At 42.9% G+C, this 16738-nt stretch overlaps 1 protein-coding gene across 1 annotated transcript in view; it reads right to left on the reverse strand.

Moving 5' to 3' along the window:
* The window catches only part of LOC310698004 (connector enhancer of kinase suppressor of ras 2-like), a 314798-nt gene that overhangs the window by 289897 nt on the left and 8163 nt on the right, over positions 1-16738 (reverse strand). The window lies entirely within an intron of this gene.

Raw genomic sequence — 16738 nt, forward strand, 5'->3', positions numbered from 1 at the left:
CAATGTGCTCTACTTGGGCCTGTCCCTGACAATGACTTGGAAACTTCAATTGGTCCAAAATGCAACAGCCAAATCACTAGCTGGGGTTCCATTTAGATCCCATATGTTTTAAAACAGTTGCAGTGGTTGCCAGTTCATTTACAGGCCCAATTCAAGTACTCACATTAGTCTTTAAAGCCCTGAACAACTCCGTCCCCAAATATCTGAAAAATCACCTCATTCCCTACAGAACCTCTCGGGTGCTAAGATCAGCACAGGAGGCCCTCTTAGTAGTTCCAACTTCCTCAGAAATTGGGTTGGTGGTGGTGGCCCAGGAAAGGACATTGTCTGTGGCATCTGCTAAGTGGTGGAATTCCCTCCTGATGGAGGTGCATCTGGCTTCTTCATTGTACACCTTTCAGTGTATCTACTTCTAAATGAGCTGAGTCAGACTATTTGATCATTGAGCAACAGCTCTCTGGGGTGTCTAGCAGACAGGAGCCTTTCCCATCACCACTTATCTAATTCTTCTAACTGGAGATGTCAGGGTTAGGCACTTGAAACCTTCTGTATGCTCAGTTGTACAGCGCTGCTTTGTAATGGCCCTACTCTTGAACAATGTCCTGATCTTTGCACTGAGGTTGAAATACATGAAGGTCAATTGTTCACAGATAATGCACAAGATTAGATCATTTGACAGATTTGCCTGAGCATTTTTTTTCCTTGGGGAAAAAAGCTATACAATTTATCATTTATTATTATTATTATTTTAAAAAAGACCCTTTGTGTTAATGATATTTTCAAAGCATATGAGAGGAAAAAAGCAAACTGTAAAAATTCCCAAGATAGTTTATCCAGGTTTCTCATTGTTATGGACCAAGAAAAAAATACCAAGCTAAATTTACATTATTGCCAAATTCTCCAACAGAGGTGTTTTTCTGGAATTAAAGGAAGTGCAATCCAAAATATATATTTTTCTGAGATAGTGGAAGGTTTTACAAATTTAATGCAGGTGTAATCAGTGCTTTTCTTCTAGATAAACAAGGTGCTGCGTACCCTTGAGGACCCCCAGCAAAAATGCACTGGGTGTAATCTGACTGGGCAGGGCAAGCATACCAGTAGTCAAATCACCAGGCTGAAAGCCCTACCAGGTTTGTCAGAAAGTGGGAGAGTCCAGATGACCTATTTATTGAGCATTCACTCTGATTAGTTCGCAGGGAAGGTAGATGATCTTGCATCAAAACAAGTGTTATCCCACACCGTTATCCAGTGAATTTCCCCATCACTTAAAGCAAAACAACAACAACAATCTGATATTTTGCGGGAGGAGGTTTGTTGCCAAATAACCACACCTGTGCAACTGGAATTTGCCAATGCATGACTGAATCCAACTTGAATATAGTGAGAGTCTGGAAGTCCGCTGTGTATGTATGTATGTACGTATTGTCCTTTCCGCTCTCTCTTTGGGGACTTAAAAAAAGATTCCCAATCCCATTGCTCCCAATATATATGTTAAGGTTTAGTGTGTGTAACAGCCTGCTATTGTGCACATTCACCAGTCTCATAATCTTTCCATAAAGAGGGAACACTGTACACATTTCCTGGTCAATATACTTCGACTGACTGAGTTTTGTACATTCTCCGGTTATTATGCATACACCCCAAAAGACTTTGAAGAATGTGCGTATCTCAGCTGTTTTGTTTTTGTTTTGTTGCATTCTCTGAGTGATATGCACATTCTCTGGTCAGTATGCATAGTCTCCAAGAAACATGCCTCCCGCCATTTGGCACTCCCTGGGCTGTTTCTGGCCCACTGCCTAATCTTACAGGGTTTGCAACATAACCTTCCACTGATCAGCCAATCAGAGGGGGACTCCAGATACGGCTCAACCCCACCCCCCAGTCCAGCTCTCTTTTGCCATTCTCAGCTGTTCCCCAGTCAGCTGGGGCAGCCCAAGGGTTTTTTCTCCCTGTTCCCAGGGTACTCTAGAAGGTAGGGGAGCTTTGGATCCAGCAAATCAAAGGCCTCCCTCAATTCATCCCCCTTTTGACCTCCACACTGTCTGAGCACTGCCAACAGAGGTCAAACAGCCACACGTCTTTCTACTACTGGTGCAGGGAGGACTCCCATGATTGGGCCACCCTCTCCACAGTCCTATGAGCCCCTGAAGCATCCTCCCAGGAACCACTGGATCTCAGCCTTAAATAAATCTTCCACTCATTGCTAGAAGGAACAACAGACTTTTGGGCCTGTTGAAGTTCACACTTCAGAAGAGTCACAAAAACAGAAGTCTGCTCTTATCTTGCAATCCCTATCACTCATTTAACTTAAGCTTAAGCAAAAGGGAGGGACACGGGTGGCGCTGTGGGTTAAACCACAGAGCCTAGGACTTGCCAATCAGAAGGTCGGCAGTTCGAATCCCCGTGACGGGGTGAGCTCCTGTTGCTCAGTCCCTGCTTCTGCCAACCTAGCAGTTCGAAAGCATGTCAAAGTGCAAGTAGATAAATAGGTACCACTCTGGCGGGAAGGTAAACGGCATTTCTGTGCACTGCTCTGGCTCGCCAGAAGCGGCTTAGTCATGCTGGCCACATGACCCGGAAGCTGTACGCCCGGCTCCCTCAGCCAATAAAGCGAGATGAACGCTGCAACCCCAGAGTCGTCCGTGGCTGGACCTAATGGTCAGGGGTCCCTTTACCTTTTAAGCAAAAGGGAGGGGGTGGGAGAACAACAAATTGATAGATTCAGCATTGTTGCCTGCATCCACAAAAACTAGTGTCAATACCTATCCTAGCCAGTTAGAGGATGCAGCTCTAACTCATGCAATTAGAACTAAAATCAGCCATCACATCTCAGAATAAACAGAGAGAGAGGTTTTGTTTGTTTTGTATAATGCATTAGTCTGATGCCACAGGCCAGCATTTAGATTTCATTAAGATAGAGAGCAATATATTCAAAACCTTGCGGCAATAAAAGTCTGAATCATATATAATCCTGTGTCTATTGTTTAGTACCTTCTCCATGTCCTTTCCCAATTCACACAACACTGTTTGCTCACTCAGTCCAACAGGGCTTGGCCACGGGGAGCAGCAATATCAGATGAAGCAGGAGCTGCAAATTAGAAGCCATGTAACAAGCCATAATGGGACCAAAAGACAAACTAGGAGGCAGTGTTAAAGAACAAAATTTAATTAATTAAATTTAATAAGTAAGGGCCACAGAATAACCATGGATATAGCAACAGACTACAACGCAAGAGGACAGTGCTGCTCAAGCAACAGGAAGCCCTTGGGTATGTGAGGTCAAGTTGAATGTAGTTCGCCAAGATGCTGCCATTGCAGCTTGGTCGTTTGCCACACGGACAGATCCAGCAGCTCAGGATAAACTGCCTCCCTTCTCCAATCCCCTTTCCACCAACATCTGTCCAGAAGACTACTATGTGTGCAGAGTTTTTTGTTTTTGTTTTTAAATAAACACCCCACAAAACCTCAGCAGCTTAGTCAATATCCATAGGGAGAAGGGAAGGCATTTAAAACAAACAAACAAAAAACCCTAGTCCTCTTACTGCTAATAGCCAGGGAGGTTTTAAAGAACATCCTGCATTCAACTCCAGTTTTCTATCTCCCCCCCAAAATCTGCATCTTCCAACTGCATGAGCTTCTGTCTCTCTTTGATGAAGGGTAAACATCCTAACAGATTATCCAAAGCTACACCAAGTTCAACATGTCCAAAAAGAAACTAACTCCAATTCACATTCAGCCCTTTACAGAATGTTCTAGTTTGGTTCACAGTTCAATTCAAATTCATCCAAACGACCCTAGGCAACAACAGCAAAAATCAGCATCCAGAATGTTACAAATATATAAAATATTCTTAAGTAAGAAAAGATTAACACACACAGCATAATGTTAATTTACTTCCAACAATTATTATCTTTAAGTTTAAAGGTGCATGGATGAGTCTTAAACATTGAAAACATGTCAGAGAATGAATGTGAAGAAATAATTCAAAGTTCTCCCATAAAATGAGCTTAATTCATATTCAGCTCACCCAACAATTATGGGAGGTACTTTCAATTGTAGTTCAGAGATTTTTGAACAAATTCGGCGAACTTGGTTAAAACAAACAAGTTTATTCCAAGCTCAGCTTTATGTGCATGTGATCCCTAAGAATATGAAATATAGCATGCATGATAAATACGAAATACTATGAGACTGGAACTTGGGTATCTGCTGGAGTATGTAAGTGCTCCTGTTTTTAAATCTAAAAATCCAGAGGAACTTCTAGGTCAGTGTAGTATAAGGACCCAAAGTACACTGCATGCCTTGATTTTGTAAATCTATCTCTGGACAGGTCATGGTTCTGAAAGAGGAAAGATAATTCATTGCAGCCATTAGTGAACAATTTAAAAATAGCAAACATTTATAACAAATGTCTTCTGAACACATCATCATTTGAGCCATTTAGTAGCTCGTTAGAGCATCCACTGCTTGGTGGTGAGCTATTAATGATGAGGTTGACATTCACGCTGGAGTAAGGGGGGGGGGAATCAGTCTTGATCAAAAGCCATAAGGGGTCCTTTCCTCTGCACTTCAGAGACTAGGGGAATAGGAATATACCATAATAACATAAGATGGGATGGTGTCTTCTTTGACTGTGTTTTATTTCATCATTTTGATTCTGGAAACCAATGTGGTATAGTGGTTAAAGTATTGGACTGGGTGACCCTGGGCTCATCATTAGCTGTCAGCCTAACTGACATCACAGGGTTTTTAGGAGGAAAATATTGGAGGGGGGAGAATCAAAGGAAAGGGTATAAATCTTACGCTGACATCAGGTTTAAAAGTTCCGAAGGATAACCATATCTAGCCAAAATGCTTGGAAACTGTCAACTAAAAACTTAATTGACCTAATTGACTTAATTGACTTAATTAAACTTAATTGACTTAATTGTCTGTGGAAGTACAATCTCCCCAAAGTATGATACTCAGAGGTATACTGCATATATATGTGGAGGTTCTGTTTGACACCATTTTAAAGCTGCCTTTAAGGCATAGCACGCTCAGTGTGGTTCACACAATTTTCATAAAATCACATTAAAAAATTCACCCAATGATCTCTCTCACACACATACACCCTGGTTAACAAAAATTAACTTGAAAGCACTGCATTGACCAAAGGCAAACTGACATTTTAAAAACAGTCAAGGACCTCTTAAAGGCCAATACGGAGAGAAGGCATTCATAGAATCATAGAATTGTAGAGTTGTAAGGGACCCTGACAATCTCCTAGTCCAGCCCCCTGCAATGCAGCAGCCCCATGCAGGGATCGAACCTGCAACCTTGGCATTATCAGCGCCACACTCTAACCAACTGAGCTATCCAGTCATAACTCCCTTGGGTTACCAGATTGTAATGATGGGCCAAAAAACGTAGGACTTCTGAAGATGATATTGAAATCCATGCAGGCTTCACTGCCCTTAAAGTTACTTAGAGCTACCACCATGGCTATTCTTGCTGTTCCAACATTTCTATTGCTCCTGCGGTATACCTGGTGAAATTGTTTCTCCAATGCTTAGGGAAAAACTTGTCTGCTACAGGGATGAGGACTCTGACTCTCCATATGTTGCTTAGACTACACCATCCTTTAGACTACACCATCCTTTACCGTTGACCATAGCATCACCAGAAACTATATTAAAATCTGCAGGAATGGATCCTATCAGCACCGAATGCAAAATGAAGAGTGCCTTGGGGTTTGCTTGGGGTAGCATGGTTTTGTCTACTTCCAAGGATTTTTCATTCTGATAAAATGGCAATCCTTAAAATAAATAGTACACCCAACTGTTCACTGCCACTTGTCAATTATGGAACATCAATAGTTCTTCAAGTACTGGATCAAAGCTTGACGATAATGCCATCGCAACATGAAGGAGTTTTTGCTGCCTCTTAAGGCTTAACAAGGACATGCCTCCTTTTATCTTTTTAAAAGTTTTGTTGTTGAGATATTTGCATGTGAAAAGTGGAGCAAAAGAGGGAGCAGGGCAAAGCAGCTTTTCAAATAATAATTTAGATGATTATCAGGTACATTTCTTATCTGGATAACCCAAGAGCAAAAATTATCATGCGCCACAGTGGGGAACCCAAGGCCCTCCCCTCCAAGCCTCTCTATCTGGCCGCATGGGAGTGTCTCCAGGCCATGACTCTTTGCTCCAGGTACTCCCTTTCTACCCAGGTCACACACCCTGCCAGCCCTGCTTCACAGCCTTCCTTAATATTTTTGCCTGGCTGGAATGTGACAAAGCCTCTCGCTGGCAGGAATGGAGGAGGGTGTGGAAGTGCTTGCAAAAGCTGTCCTACTGTACAAAAGGTAAAATTCACAGTTGCTGTTCCTCTAGCATGTGCCTCCTGGAAGGTAAATGTTTGTGTTTAAATGTTCCTTGCCCCTGAACTACATTTTTACGATATCTTGCAATGGAAACACTGTACATTAGAGAAAGAAAAATGTTTTAAGCTGCACTGCCTCAACTCTTCTCCTGCTTTCCCGATCGCCTCCTGCCTTGTTGCCCCTGAATCTTGTTAGCATGTATTCCTTTCATTACTGCAGTCTAATCACAGAGGCGATGCCAGGTGATGGTGCACATAGGCAAAGATTTGATTGAAGAAACACTTCACTTCTTCCTAGCTGTATTGCTATAATGGGAATTCATGTAGGTAAACAAGAGTATCCTCTGTTGACTAGTTTTCAGATTCCCATCTCTAGTTGTGGTGCAAATGAAAACAGAAGATGGAAACAGCAGGGAAAATGACTGAGCAGCAGAAATCAAGCTTGCCCCACCTTCCATATGACAGCTCTTCTGTCACCTGGAGGTGGCTGTCATATACCCACTTAAGTTGTTGCTTAATCCTGGTCAGAATGATTTCTCATAAAAATGGGCCAAGTCCAACCTTAAAATACTACTACTACTACTACTACTACTACTACTACTACTACTACTGTATTATTTATACCCTGCCCATCTGGCTGGGTTTCCCCAGCCACTCTGGGAGGCTCCCAATAGAATATTAAAAACACAATAAAACATCAAACATTAAAAAACTTCCCTATACAGGGCTGCCTTCAGATGTCTTCTAAAAGTCAGGCAGTTGTTTATTTCCTTGACATCTGATGGGAGGGTGTTCCACAGGGTGGAGGCCACTACCCAGAAGGCCCTCTGCCACTGAGCCATGGGAGATAAAACAGAAACAGACTACAACACCCATCATCCCTAACCACTGCGTGTGTTGCCTCATGGCTGAGGGGAGCTGGGAGTCCAGCAACATCTGAAGGGCCACAGTTTAACGTTTTAAAATCTCTGTTTTAAAATTTATGCTCCTGACCCAAACGTTTTTTTCCTTGCCTGTTTGGAATAAGGGTTGGACATGCCAGTCTGTTTCTGATTCACTTCATTTTTAATTCATTCACAATTCCATTCCAGTTCTACATTAATGTGTGGCTAAAATTAATAAATACACATATTAGTATTTAAATGCTATTTTATCAACAAAATATGTATGTTATTTATTTACAAAATTTGTACAAGGTTTGATTGTAAAGAAAACCCTCAAAGCAGTTTACAAAAAGAATAAAAATAAAATTATCAGAAAAAACAGTTAAAGCAACTATTTAAAACATTTTTTAAAAAAATTAAGTCAATGATAAACTAGAAGCAGATTAAAATACACATCAACATTCTACATATCTGGGTAGGCTTGCCTGAACAAAAGTCTTTTTTAGCAGGTGCCAAAAAGAATACAATGAAGGCACATCTGCCTGGTTTCAGTATGCAGGGATATGTGTGTTTTTTTTAATGTACACTTTTCTAAACACATTTTATTCTAAAGCCCACATTTAAAATGTATGTTAGTACACTTTTTGAGCCGAGAACAAAATTCAGAGAAGGGCAAAATCCAAAGGGCATTTGGATCTGCAGAGGTGTAAATTAGGCTTAAAAATGCAGGTTGAACAAACCTTAGTTTGAAGTTCCCAGAACAATTCCTGTCAGGAACCTAAAATCCTGGTCTTATTGCCATTATCAGCCTCATGCACCCCGCCATAAACTTCCCCATTTGAATCCAAAATTAAATCTCATTTCTGTCTGTGGGATGGACTCTCCCCCACCCCTGCAAACAGATGCGCACCAGCAATTTTCTCTAACTGCTGAAGAAAGCAGAAACCCCTAAACAAAGCAGGCAAACGAAAAATAGCTCCACGTGTCAGAAGGAGCAGTATGATGCAACTGTCACTTCTGCGTCTCTAGCTGTTAGCCTGAGAATCCTTGTCAGCATTTTGCTGGCTCTTTCAATGACACATGTTCTCAGGGGCAATTTATGCAGAGTCAAAGCTGGTTACTGATAAACATGCCACAGACTTCATTGCCTGTTGAAGTGAACAAGCTCAGATTGCTGGGTTAAAAGAATTGGTGGCCCTGCACTATGCCATGGAAGAGTTTTTGGCACCTAATAACATACCTTCCAAAGGTTCTGGGCTTGTAGGTTGCCTTCCTAATGAAGCCGTTATAACTGCCCTAAAGCCCAGTGAACATATTCTGGGCACACAAGGCCTATTTTCTGTTATCTATTATTCTAGGATTTAGTGATGACTACAGCAGGAACTCCATTTTAACACAGCGTCATTAAACACGAGAGCAAAAGAGCTGCTTTCTGCTTGTTCTCCCTGCAGCTGTGTGGTTCTCTCAAGCAAGCAAAATGGTATGCATGCCATTTTACCAGAGATGCGGGCTTCTTTTGGAACGATGATGATCGGTTTTGGTAAGAGAACTAAGACTCTTTTGCTTACCCCATGCTTCCTAGGCATGGGTCTGAGAGGATTTTCATTTGCTCCACCGCTCTCCCCACGAAAACCTGCTGTTTACCGCTGAATCGGAACAAACATAAATCCACAGAAAACTCAATTGGTGTTTGTTCCAATTCATTGGTAAACAGTGTGTTTTCCTGGATGAAAGTGGCGAGGCGAGTGGAATACAACATGGGATGAGCGCAAGTTTGGATGAGTCCGAAGGCTGCTTTCCTAACCTCAGTTACCTGGGAGTAAGCCCCACTAAATTCAATAGGACTTGCACCAGAATGAGGATGGGGAGAAGTTTGTTTAGATCACATTTCAATGCAACCTTCCCAAATTCACGCTTTCCAAGCTAATAATCAGTCAGAAGCACAGCTCTCCTTTGAAATTTATACTTTTCCAAATTTTGCAGTGCAGTTCTCCAACCAAATAATGTGTACAAAATGGAGTATATCAGTGAAAATAACATATAAAATGCATTCTCTCAGGGTGAAATGGCTTCCAAAAATACTAGGAAAAACTGTTTATAAAATATGTACTTTAGGATAAATAGATTGCACAGTAAGCCTATAATTCTCTGTGGATTTCCTTAGTTGTAAGACTTGTTGGACACAGTGGAACAAGTAAACTCACAGAGGTCTGCGTGTTTTGGTTGAACCTCATCTTTCTGGTATTGGAAATGCAGAATTGTTAGGTCTAGGTAACAGGGAAAATGCTCTGCTTTGTTGACCAAGCAAGGGAAGATTACTAGGTTCCTAGCAATTATAGGTCCCTGCCTTTGCTAATCCGGAGGGATTAAACAAAGGGTGTAGCTGCTGATCCTTGTTTCTTTTTGAGCTTGGAGAAGACTCTGAGATTTGGGGGAGACAGAACATAGTCCCAGCCGTGCCATTAAAGTTTAATCAGTCAACCACTGAACTTCTCTTTAAGCACAACACAGCCTCAAATTCCCTCCTAATTTTCTCTCTTTTTTTTTGCCTAGGAAGAGGATGGTCTACATGACAGATGATAGGCCTCTCTTTGAAGGGTTATCTGAGAACTGAGGAGCATCTAAGAATGGGGGAGACCCAGGTTTAAATCTCCGCTGAAGCTCATTGGATGACTTTGGGTCAGCCTATCATCATTTTTCAGTGGCTGCCAATTGATTCCCTGGCCCAATTCAAAGTTCTGATTTTGGCCTATAAAGCCTTAAACGGCTCAGGACTGCAATACCTCAAGGACCACCTCTTCCCATATGAACCCACCCAGACCCTGAGATCATTCTCTGAGGCCCTTCTTCATGTGCCTTCTTCACAAGACATCCAGAGTGTGGCAACATGACAACAAGCCTTTTCTGCAATGGCTCCCCATTTGTGGAATGCTCTTCCAGGGAGGTTTGGCTGGAGCCTTCATTATACCTCTTCAACCAGGCTTTTGGCTGATTGACATCCGATTCCCCTTTAAATGTGTTGTGGGAGGGTGGGGAGATTATTGGTTTGTTTTTGTTATGTATTCTGTATTTTTAATATTGTAAATTGTGAACCACCCTGAGATCTACAGATCTACAGATAAAGGCAGTATACACATTTAATAAGTAATAATGATAGTAATAGTCTGATTCAGTATCAAGACACCTTCCTATGATCCTGTGTTGTGCATTTGTATTTAGGTAAGATGCACCTGATGTGGGGCACAGATTGCAACTCTACGCTGTTCAGTGTTTATAGTTCAGTGATGCAGCCTATGCTTTGGATGTAGACTGTCCCAGATTCGATCCCTGTCTTCTTAATTAAAGGATCTTAGTTATTAAGGCTGGGAGAGACCTCTGTTGAGACCTTAGAGCAACTTCTCCTAAGCTGGTAGCCTGCAGATATGTTGGACTGAACCTCCCATGAGCCCTGCCATTGGCCATGCTGGCTGCAGTTCATAGGAATCCAAAGGCCAACAACATCTGAAAAGCACCAGGTTGGGAAAAGCATGCCTTGCAGCATTGCTGCTAGCCAGAATAGGAAAGCAATGAGCCTGTTAAGAAGTTAGCTTCTTAACATTCTAAAGAACTTCTTTGTGCAGGTGCTGTTTCATGTGATGCTACCACATACACCAAGACCTGATTTTTGCTCCACCCAGAGTGAAAACAGCTGCCAGGAGTGGCACATCCCATGGGGGCAGAGCTGTCGTGCTACTTACCTGGATGGACCTGGGGAGAGTTTAGGGCTATGTGATTTTAGTGGGAGAACTGCCAATCTAGTGCTCCCATTGCTCCACCACTGCAGCCCCAGCCTCCTCTGCCCCTGCCCTGTCTAGGGAGGCAGCATGTGTGCAGGTAGCAGGAGGGTGGCTGCATCCTTCCACAAGCACTGTCACTGATAGCTATAAGCACCAAGCATTAAATGATGCTTTGGAGGAATATGTTTTTTCGAGACAGTTAACAAGCCCAGCAGTGACTGCTCAACTTAAGGTTCCGGCTCCTCCTCCGAGACTCAGACTCTCCTAAAAACCCTGCCACGGAAATAACGAGGCCTAAAAATAGCTCAGGTATTGCTTGAAGATGCTGAATGCTCCTCCGTCTATGCCTGTCATAATCCTGCCAAAACATTCTCCCACCAGGTAGATGTGCTACTGTAAGGTACGGTACTGGTTATGATTCAAACACAGGTTTGGGGGGAAAGCAGTGGGAGGTGGAGTAGAAGCAGCCTTGTCGACAGAAAAGCCAAGCAAAGTACTGCCTGTGCAAGATTTTCTTTGCTCTGTCTGCAGCACAGGAGGTTAATTCACCTCTGCTCACAGATGATCTCATAAGACAATGTTGATTAAGGGTCCAGGTTACAATGTTTGCACAGAAAAACCTGTGGGGTTGGTCTGCCCTGATGGAACACTGAACGTAAGAACATAAGAAGAGCCTGCTGGATCAGGCCAATGGCCCATCTAGTCCAGCATCCTATTCTCAGAGTGACCAACCAGATGTTCGTGGGAAACCTCAAGGATTTGAGCAAAAAAGCACTCCTTCCTCCTAAGGTTTCCAGGAACTGATATTCAGAAGTGTTACTGTCTTCAGCTGTAGCAGCAGAGCATAGCTACTATGGCTAGTAGCCATTGAGAGCGTCATACCCTCCAACATTTCTCCAATGAAAACAGGGACGTCCTATTCAATAACAGTAATAATTTTATTATTTATACCCCACCCATCTGGCTGGGTTGCCCCAGCCACTCTGGGAGGCTTCCAACATATATAAAAACATGAAACATTAAAACAACTTCCCTATACAGGGCTGCCTTCAGATGACTTCTAAAGGTTGTATCATTGGCGTCGGAGTCACATAACCCCATATCCCCTGACATTTCTCTGATGAAAATTAGGGACGTCTTAAGGAAAAGCAGGACATTTCAGGATCAAATCATAAAACCAGGACAGCGTCTGTAAATCTGAGGCTGTCCCTGGAAATTAGAGACACTTGGAGGGCCTGTAGCCTTCTCTTCCATAGTCATTTGCAGCTTTCTACATTGTTTCATTTAGTCCATCACTGCCAACTCTGGCAGTTATCAGATAGATGTCTTTCCCATCACTTATTATGTGATTCTCTAAATCAGGGACACGGGATTCGTGGCATGCCAGATGTTGTTGGAGTCCAATTTCCATCAGCCCCAATGGTCAGGGATGATGAGTTGTAGTCTAGCAATATATGGAGGGCCTTTGGGTTCCCATCTCTTCTTTAGTTGGAGATGCCAGGAACTGAAACAGGGAGGACCTGCATGAAGCATACATTCTCCACCAATGAGCTACAGCCCCTGTCCCCTTTCACAGGCATGAATTGACTTGTTTAACTTTCAGATATGTCTTCGTACAAGGTCTTGAGGTGTGCTACTGCAATACTTATTTTACCGTAATTGCCCTCGTTCACATCACCGAATAAGAGATAAAAAGGTGGTGCAGATTTGCATGGAATTTGAATACACTATCTTATATGTATAGATGCCTGATTCAAAATAATTACTGTAATGTACATAGAAATTCAGTACATCTCACCATGATGGGATGCAGCTAGATCACCCGTGTACCTACGTGGTCTGCTGTCCAGGCTCTCATAGCTGATGGACAACTTTAAGGTCTCTTCTCTCCCTTCTTATGGTTCCCGATGTTTAAGCTAGATTTGCATAGATCCTCCCCAGCTACACCCTGCACCAGACTTGCTTCATACTTTTCTTGAGTCACCAGGAGCTCCCAGAGGCCTTATTTATTGTTATATTTTAGAGATGGAGTTGCTATTTGGATTTTCTGTTTCAGGCTCGAAAATGTCCAGGCCTAACCCTTTGGAGGCTGGGCATTACATTCAAACAGACCAACAAACCACAGGTAAAAGAAGATGGCACCTGATAAGCTGCCAGTATGGTTCAGCTCTCAGGTTCTCATTATACAGAGGTGTCACTCCCTGCTCCTATCTTAACCAGTCAACTGTGCATTCAATTTTCTTTAGTGCACATTTAAAGAATAATTATCTCAGGAGAACCGATCATGATAACCATCTCCAATTAGGAACTGCTTATCTCACTCCTAGCTACACTACCAGCATCAATATATGTTGGGCAGTGCAGCTAAGGGCTTAGATAATAATCTCCAACTGGTCTAAAACCAATATACCACTTTTATAGGTCATGGGATTACCTCCAGAGAACCTTGGGTATTGTAGTTCAGTGAGATGCTTGCTGTTAAGATATCCCTACCCATCTTCTCCCCCCAAAAGCATACAATTCCCAGGATTCCCTGGAAAACAGGAATGACAATTAAGCTGTTTTAGATCTCTCATGTGAATATGCTCTCAGTAAACAGAAATGGCACAGTGCATATGAGAGGATTAAATGTGGAAGGAACTAATAACAGGTACAAAGCCGCTTGGTGAGAATATGGTATAATGTGCTCTGGTGCAGGAAGGGGCAAATATGCCAATTTTGGTTTCTCCCAGAATCTCCTTTTTTCCAATTATCAGTTCAGTTCTCCACAGTGGTTTGCAAGATAGATAGATAGATAGATAGATAGATAGATAGATAGATGATAGATAGATGTCATGAAAATTCACCAGCATTTCTCTTAACATATGCCTGGGGAAGGGCCGTAGCTCAATGACAGAGCAACTGCCTTGCATTCAGACGATCCCAGGTTCAATCCCCAGCATCTCCAGTTAACGACTCCTGTCTGAAATCGTGGCGAGCCATTGGCAGTCAGTGTAGACAATACTGAGCTAGACAAACCAGCAATCTGACTCAGTATAAGGCAGCTTCCTGTGGTCCTAGGTATGGACTTTCTCCTAATATTCACTATTTTGCAGAGCATTTGTGTTCATTATTTTCACTAGTATGTGCATATTAATTCAAACTCTACCCCAGCTTCGCCATTTTTGTACACATCACTGGGCTAGAGAACTGCATTTGAAAATTCAGAAAAGTGCAGATTTTGGAGGGTGGCTATGTTTCAGTTTGCTTATTGGTTCCGGAAGAGTGAAGCAGGTAGGTTCCCCTTTAAAATGTGAAGTGGACTGAATTTCTGCCCCATTCCTAGTCTGGCATTCCGTGGTGCATTACCATTTTTATGCACTGCGTTCTGCAAATCTCGGAGACTCCCTTTCCATGACACATTGCTACAAAGCAGGTAGTGACTTAATGAGAGGCAAAGGAGAGAGACTGAAGAAGGGATTGCCAGAAGCTGCATGAGGTGAATGTTAACAAGCCCATTCACGTCATCAGCATCTTTGCTCCCTGCTCCCATCCTTCTACCCCCCCCCCTTTTATGAACCCTATTGGAACCAGGGAATTACGTACTAAGGAAAACCCTTCTGCTGAGAACATGTAATTATTCTGGGCAAGGATCAATGCAACATGGTTAATCAATTTACCAACTGAATTTGCTTGTATTTTTCTTCTTCGTGGCTGCAGCCTGGCTGAGAAAGGAGGGGAGGTAGAATTAGGAATGAGGGTGAGAAACTGGGTTTTGCATTTGTGAAATGGGGCATTTATAGCTGAGCATTCATTATCACTGGAACCTCCAGAGCTTTTGGCAGGCAAAACACTGCTATCAATCAGCAGGACTTGGAATAAATGACTCCATATGAGGCTATTACTTTAAAAGGTGCATTTAAGAAGGAGCTGATCTTATATATTTACGTGCACACACAGCTGTTTAATCACCTTGCAGGCTGCCGAGAACCACAACAACTGATTTTGTTGCTGTTTAACTTGAAACACTGTGATGTCACACACAGAACCATTCATTTATACACATATGGTGCTCTCTTGACTGCAAAAGAAACACATCGGAAGGAAAACAAAAATTGGCTGCTCACAATTCTCAATGAAATTTTGCAACTGTGATTCTAAAATAAATGCAGCAACAACACTTATACCTTTCATTTAACAATAAGCATGTATTACTGGAAGCAGACAGGATGCTGCCACAATCTGGGTAGGGGCTGGAATTCCAGAGGTCTATTGTGGGGGATTCCCAACCCCTCCCTGCAACAAATAATGGTTTCAGAAGAAGGGTTGTCCTCAGAACTGCTGCAATGGCTGCAAGAATTTCCCTTCTGTGATTGCTCTGATATTGCTGATTATCAGACCCTTCCACCACCACGCCAGCTGAAGCTATTTGCATTTTGAAAAAATCTGCATCTGAGATACAACGATGCATATAACTCTGTGCCTGATTTGGCCCTGATATTCCGGTGGTTTCAATTTAAAACATTGTTTAATAGTTAGCTGTCATTTTATTCTGCAGTATTTCACTTCAAGTGCTACTTGATGGCAAAGAACATTTTTTTGGGGGGGGGGCGCAGTTACCATCTGTGTGCATGTATTTATATAGATATAAAAATGCGATGAGCATAGGAAGCTGCCTTATACCGAGCCAGACTCTTGGTCCATCTAGCTCTTTGCTGCCTGCACAGGCTGGCAGCAGCTCTCTTGGGTTTGAGGCAGGGGGCTTACCTGGAGATGCCCATCACTGACCCTGTGACTTTCTCCATGAAAAGCAGAGACTCTGCCATTGTGCTATGGCCCTTCCAAGAAAATTTATGGTTTTGCTGAATAGAGGTGCAAACCTTGTGGAACAGTGACTATCTGCAGCACATAGCTAAACTAGGGAGCTCACTCCCACAGGGGGCAGTGATGGTCACATGGTTTCAGCAGATTCGTGAAGGAGAGGACCATTGGTGGCTATTAGCCATGATGCCTATGTGCTGCCTCCATAGAGACAGTAATGCTTCTGGATACCAGTTGCTGGAAACTTCAGGTGGGAACAGAACAGCTTTAGGGCTTCCCACAGACACCTGGTTGGCCACTTTGGGAAGAGGATGCTGGACTAGATGGGCCATTGGCCTGACCCAGCAGGCTCAAGTTCTTATGCTATGTTCTTCACGAGGTTGCACGGCAAGCAGGGATTTCTCTCTAAGCTAAAATGCCAGCATACTCCCTCAAGCTGCACAGTGGGAATTGGGAAATTGCAGGTTGTTAGACTATAACTCCTCGACCCCCTCGGGGGCAGACGGAACATCAAAGTGCACTTTGCCATCTCACATGATCAGCAAATGCAATAGAACAGCTACAGAATATATCTTAAGAACCTAGGAAACACTGTGCTGGCCCATCTAGTTCAGAATTCAATTCTCACCATGGGCAACCAGAGGCCTCTGGGGAGCCCCAGAGCAGAACCCGATCTCAACAGCACCCTTAGCAAATGACAGCTCACTGAATTTCAATTTGCATGCTGTTGTGGGAGGTATGAATCAGGCCCCATCTGCCCCATACGTTTAAACCAGTACAGTGGTACCTTGGTTGTCGAACAGCTTGACTCCTGAACAAATCGGCTCCCAAATGCTGCAAACCCGAAAGTGACTGTTCCAGTTTGTGAACATTTTTCAGAAGCCGAACATCCAATGCGGCTTCTGCTCGAGTGCA

Source organism: Podarcis liolepis (genome assembly GCF_965112155.1).
Source record: "Podarcis liolepis genome assembly, chromosome: Z".
Classification (NCBI taxonomy): domain Eukaryota; kingdom Metazoa; phylum Chordata; class Lepidosauria; order Squamata; family Lacertidae; genus Podarcis; species Podarcis liolepis.